We start from the raw sequence: 6,654 nt of genomic DNA on the forward strand, positions 1-6,654 counted from the left end.
CGTACATTGCCGTCAGTGAGGTAATGACGTCACGCACGTTCGGGAATGCTCTGTACTTATCGACGTCCAAAAAGCTATAAAGCCCGAAACTTGCCAAGTATATATTTAGGCCTATATATAGGAGAAATTGCGTCTTCGACAAAACTTTCATACCCAGGCAGAAGGGATCAAAGATTTTTAAAAACAGCTAGCCTATACACTGCATAAAGAAAAGAGGTATGACTCAATTCATATATCCTTTGAGATATGATTTGGAATTATGTTAAAAACAATCTAGGCAACTGCAAATTTAGCTCAAGTGATTTGACTGCTTTTATTGCCAAAACGTAGAGATCTAACTTCTAGTAAGCGTAGTCATATTATTATTAAGATTATTAAAATTAATTGCTGCTTTACCTTACTCCTTAGCCTTCCACATAAATCCAACTTCCTATAGTTTGTTGTAAACACGGTCAAAATAAGCATCGTATCACTTGATGTCCATAACTGCACAGTGTATCCTGTTTTTGTTAGACTTTCAACACTTTAAACACATAAATCCACAATCAATATTACATTTTGAATCTCGGTGCAAAACAACAATTGTTGTCTGCATCAAACTACGTCACCAATGGAATTTGACCTTGCCCTTCGATATCGGCATTAGGTAAATTCAGGCCCTTGGATATATTTTTAGTGTTTCCACAAATATAACAGAATGCCAAAAATTAAATACTCAATCCTACATACAAAAACTACATAACACAAGTGTAAAAGATTATATTCTAATTTTTTTTATTGTAGTTTTTCCTTTTCTTTTTTATAATCTTCTTTTTTTTCTTTTGGTAGAAAGGTTAATAGTTTTACATATGAAAAAAAAAGATTATACATGTATATATATTGACACTTTCAATACATTTGCAAGACATAAAGTCAGAGTCAGCTGCTAGTCTGATTCTCATATAATAAAAAAAAATTTATTCATAAAAACAATAGATGAAATTTTTGAAACAAGAATTTAATTGCAGGATACCAAAATAGCTACCAGGTGAAGACACAATATAGACAAGCACAAACAAACAAGTACATAAAATAAACTCAGCCATAAGTAGCTGCAGATACATCCTAAGTAATTTTGGCTATATGGACTGTAGATCTGTGTATCAGTCTGGGCACCTTAGTTGTCAGAATACCTCATTAGTATACAAGTATTTGTAATGCAGAGGTCCTAGGTTTGATTCCTAGTCAAGCAAAATGTTTTTCCTCATGTATTTGTAAATTTTCAAAGTAATTGTTTATTCATTATTCCATTCCCTAGTACATGATATACATTTTTTCTAAATTGCATTATACTATGGAATCATTTTAATTTGTGGAGGTCAGTGTTTGTGGACAGGCATATAGTTTTGCTTTTTTGTGGACAGGACATAAATAAGGTTAACAAAAATACAATCAAAGGAATTAATGGATTGATTAAAATGTTAAAATAAGCATTTGTGGAAATATAAATTTATGGGTATAGTTGATCCATGTGATAAAATCCAAGAATGTTGGTCCCCCACAAACAATGATGATTCCACAGTAGATGTCAATCAGTTTTTGTAAGCTACCTGTCTGAAATGGGCAAAGTAATTAATCATACTCAGATAATTGTTTTCAAAATTTTATTACTGCTTGTTTATCAGCTAGATATAATTATATGTTTTTAAAAATTTTCAAATAGAATTGCTTCAAACTTTAAACACATTTAGTGAGATTACAGGAAATATTGCAAACAATTAATAAATTGTCTTTCCTTTATTTAAAGATATCAGATCAAATTTAGAAGATTAAATGATTATGAAAATTGAGTGTCCAATGCTGCCAGTGTCCATGCTTTTGAAAAAAGAAGTCATGACTCAGAATCCATAGTGAGAAACAAGTCATGAATGAAGACTGAGATGGAGTGTTTATGTTTCTGTCCACTAAAACTTCTATGGAAAATGGTTGGGTGTCTGGCTCATCCAATGATCAACCCATTGGCCGACTACCAGGTAATCTTTCGTTCAGCCAATACTTTGGGCCTGAAAAAAAAGATGATGATGAAACACATTTTAATCCATCATAAAGATTCTGGTGCATGAAAATACTTTTAAGTCTGTGCAAAGTGAAATTTAAAGGAATAATGAAAATTCAAATGATTATACTTGAACTTGCATTACATGTTAACATGAACTGATACATATTAAAAATGCATGTACATAGTCAATCTTCAATTTCAGATTCCAACCTGAAGAATACATAGGAAGAGTAAAAGCTTTTTAGGCCCAAGTAGTTAAAGATTCGGGGGCATATAGTTTTTGCCCTGTCCATCCATCTGTCTGTCTGTCTGTCTGTCTGTTTGTCCACAAAAACTTTAACCTTGCCCATAACTTTTGATTGGTTGGAGCTATGGCTTTCATATTTCACATGTGTATTTGAAAAAACTTTAACCTTGGCCATAACTTTTGAACAGTTTAAGCCAGGTCTTTCATACATCGCATGTGTATTTCTTGTGACAAGACCTTTCTTAGCATACCAACAATTTTGACTTTTTGACCTTGACCTTGGAGTTTTTCCTACTTCAATATTGAAAAAAATTAACCTTGGCCATAACTTTTGAACAGATAGTGCTAGGGATTTCATACTTCACATATGCATTCCTTGTGAGAAGACTTGTTTTTAAATACCAACAACTTTGACCCTTTGACCTTGGAGTTTGACCTACTTTTGGAAAACTTTAACCTTGGCCATAATTTTTGAACAGTTGGTGTTGGGGCTTTCATACTTCACAAATGCATTCCTTGTGCCAAGACCTTCCTTAAGATACCAACAACCCTGACCCTTTGACCTTGAAGTTTGACCTACTTTTGAAAAACTTTCACCTTGGCCATAATTTTTGAACAGTTGGTGTTAGGGCTTTCATACTTCACATGTATATTTCTTGTGACAAGACCTTCCTTTGGATACCAACAGTTTTGGCATTGACCTTGGAGTTTGACCTACATTTAAAAATTTTTAACATTGGCCATAACATTTGAACGTTTGGTTCTAGGGCTTTCACATTTCACGATCATGTGTATCACTTGTGTCAAGTACTTCCCTTGGGCACCATTTGACCTTGACCTTGCCGTTTTACTTACTTTGAAAAAACTTTAACCTTCGCCATAACTTTTCAACGGTATGTACTAGGGCTTTCATTTTTCACAGGTATATTCCTCGAGACAAGACCTTCTTTGGGTACCAACATTTTTTAATTTCTTGACCTGGAGTTTGACTTGCATTTAAGAAACTTAAACCTTAGCCATAAGCTGCCATACGGGGGCATCAGTGTTTCACAAACACATCTTGTTCATTTATATAAATACTTGCTAGCTATAGTCCAGAAGAATGTCCTGAAACCTGAATGTTCAGTCCACTATCAGATGAATTCCAATCGCATTATTCTGAAAAATCGAATATATAGTCATCTACATGCTTGCATGTCTTACAGTCACACTGTCTGGTCATCATAACTTTGCACTCCAATTAATTATACATTCAAAAATGTTATTTAGTAATTAATAAAGGCATTATCAAATATTTTTTGCTTTAGTTATCATTACATTTCTTTGATCAATGTTTTGTTTTCTAAATAGATAGGACTGCAATAGGGAGATAAAACTAAAAAAAAGATGACACAGCTTAATAAAATGTTATATATCACGGTATACAATGTGTACAAAAATATGTAAGGTTTTTGTATCAGGATTTATTACTTTTTTGTGTGTATTGTGTAAGTTAGGTAGTATTATGTTTCTTGAAATTATTTTTTTTTAAGTTTTGAACAAAGAAAAATGACTTGTAAATTTTATAGTCAAAATCTCTTGATTGAAAGAGAAAAAATCTAAACACTGAGGATGCTGAGGGACAAAAACAAAAAATACACAAGAGATTAGAAAAAGTTTGTAAAATGTGGACATGAAGTGTGCTAAGCTTAAACGTTTCATTCTGATTGTTCAATATTTAAAAAGACAGGATAATTTGAAGATATTAGACATTATAATAGTCTGACTGGTTTATTATGTAAATCATTTTTGCTTTATAGCCATGATTTCTGATCTGCTACCCTCCTATCACTAAATCAAGCTACATGTACATAGCTGAATCAAGAGAATGTGCCATACCTGTATATACAGGGCATCTATTTCATCAAATTGAAAACTGTTCTGAATTTAGAAGTTTAAATTTTTGTTCAATACCCCACTCTACCCTACTAGGAAACAGGTTTTTCAAATTAAGTCCATATTTGAGCAGTATGGGACCTTGGAGACAAAATGAAGCTGCTGCCTGAGAAACACAACACAACAATTTGGAACACTGAATGTGGCACATGGCATTAAATAGAAAATTGCCTCTGATGTCATTTTTTTTTTGGGTGGGGGGGGGGGGGGGTGTCTGCATTCAGAATAAATGATTCAGTTTTATCTTAACGTTTATACTGTTGAAATTATATAGACATGGCTTGTTCTTTATTTTTTTTCTTTTTCCTCTTTTGCTTGTGTTCTTATTTAAACTGAATAGTCAGGACATGATTGCTGAAACACTCTGTATATTCATCTACCAAGATGGTTGTGCTATACATCAATACATGTACATAAATGACCCTTAGAACTCGGTCCTGTAAAATTGACAAAACTTTGGGCTAAAGGTATATTTTAGATGTTAAAACTTGTAAAAAAGACACATTTAATTTTCAATAAAAATTCAACAAAAAAAAAAAAAAAAAAATGCCAAAATTATGTGTTATATATACATGATATAGAAAACCCTATATTGATTCCCCAGGGTGTTGACACTACAAATATGCATTTTTACATCATGTAGATAGTGATTCACTGTCAAAAGCATGAAATGTTGAAAGATAAAGTATAGTCTTTCATATATTGAAAATGTTTAAGATTTTTACCAGCTGTTATTTTCTTTATGTAATCTTGGTGTTATTTTAAATTTTTTTCCCTATAATTGTTTAATCAGCTGGTTGTGTCATTATAACCATAAAAGTTTACGTTTACGTTTTTTAAACACACTTCTGTATATGGGGCACTGTTAAAATGCCAAATATACATATACCACGCATTTTGGCATATTCTTACGATTTGGAAACACTTCTTTCTTGTGTGTACATTAGATAGTAAAACAAAAACAACAAAAAATAAATAAAACAAACAACTTACGTTTTTAAAAACACATTCTTGCATCATCATGGCCATGTCAACATCCGTATCCACAACTTGTACTGCATTAGATTCGACCGCGGACTATTTTCTCGGCGTTCATGACAAAACTCGTTATACAGTGTTAAAATATATGTTAATTCAAATAAATACTCATATTATTAATAAAAACACTTTAAATTACGTCCTTTGATTTTCTCTGATTTTTCGGAATTTTACTTTGGAAAGAACGACTACTCCCTTCAAAAACTGGTTCCCCGCCCCGTAATCTAGACGCTAATGGACGAGTTTACCATGTTAAATCCCCGTAGACTTTGAATTTGCCGCCGTGTCAATACACTGGTTGGCTTCGAGGGTTCGTATAAATGCAGGAAGTTTGGAAAAAAATCAATCTACCGATCGAACCTAGGTTGAAAGCCAAGGTATTTATATATTTTGAGATATCTTGCAAAAAGTAGTGACGTTCCGGTCGTGGGACAGACTATAGAGCAATGTTATATAAACAATCAGTAGTTACGTAAAATATCGCTACAATATATTTTCTAACTTTTGAAAAAGATTGATATTATAATATAGATATGGCAGGATTCTGGCCACACTTGAAAAGTAAGAAAAATAAATTTTTTGGTCCTTTCAATAATAATTTAACATTCTAATGATACATCCGGTAAATATTTTCAGGTACAAACGCCATTGATTGATCATGTTTGGAAAGAGGTGGTATAGGGTTGAGGACCGGGAAAATAATTGACGACATACCTGGAAAATCCTTAACATGCCAAAAGAAGGGGGAGTCTAAATTTAAAATTTCTAGCAGCGATGATAGGGAGTTGTAGCGTAACGTAATACTGAGCTGTCTGGAGCTTGACTTAATTACATGGTCTATTATAATTCTTGTTTACCTATAACCTTTTATAATACATAGTGCAAAAGTTTGTGTTATCATTGCAAAGACATCAAATATCACTTCTAACTTCATATCATGCTAATAAGCATTGGTACCTTATGCTAGATTAAAAGAAATCCAATTTCTCTTAAATTTTTTTTTCTACTTTTATGGGGTACAAATGTCAACTTTTTACAATACCATTTCTAAGACTTCAAAGAACTTTGAATCATATGGAGATGCATAAAATGAAAATTGTTGCAAAAAAATATATTTCAATTTTAAGCTTCATTTTGAGACTTTTTAAATTAAATAATAGATTTAAGATTTATCGTTCCTATATACAGCTGAGTATCGGATATACTTAAGAAGAAAAAAAATTACGGTAGTAAATCCTTGTAAAACTAGTGTTTACTTATAACAAACTTGAGGAAGACCCCCCCCCCCTCCTCCCGAAAAAAACAAACACTTTTATAATAGTCAGAAAATACGTCAAAGGAATTTAAAACATTTAAACACGTGTGCACTATATATAAAGTACAGGTATTTAAAAAA

At 32.3% G+C, this 6,654-nt stretch overlaps 1 long non-coding RNA gene across 1 annotated transcript; it reads left to right on the forward strand.

The window, feature by feature from the left end:
- The first annotated feature begins 166 nt into the window (after positions 1-166).
- On the forward strand, positions 167-2,340 carry LOC133201512 (uncharacterized). Its single transcript, XR_009723099.1, has 3 exons — positions 167-216; positions 1,787-2,012; positions 2,241-2,340. It is a non-coding gene; the product is annotated as an uncharacterized LOC133201512 (long non-coding RNA).
- The last annotated feature ends 4,314 nt before the right edge of the window (positions 2,341-6,654 follow it).

This window comes from Saccostrea echinata, unplaced genomic scaffold, assembly GCF_033153115.1.
Source record: "Saccostrea echinata isolate AGI-Se365-2 ecotype Australia unplaced genomic scaffold, CSIRO_AGI_Sech_v1 ptg000044l, whole genome shotgun sequence".
Taxonomy (NCBI): domain Eukaryota; kingdom Metazoa; phylum Mollusca; class Bivalvia; order Ostreida; family Ostreidae; genus Saccostrea; species Saccostrea echinata.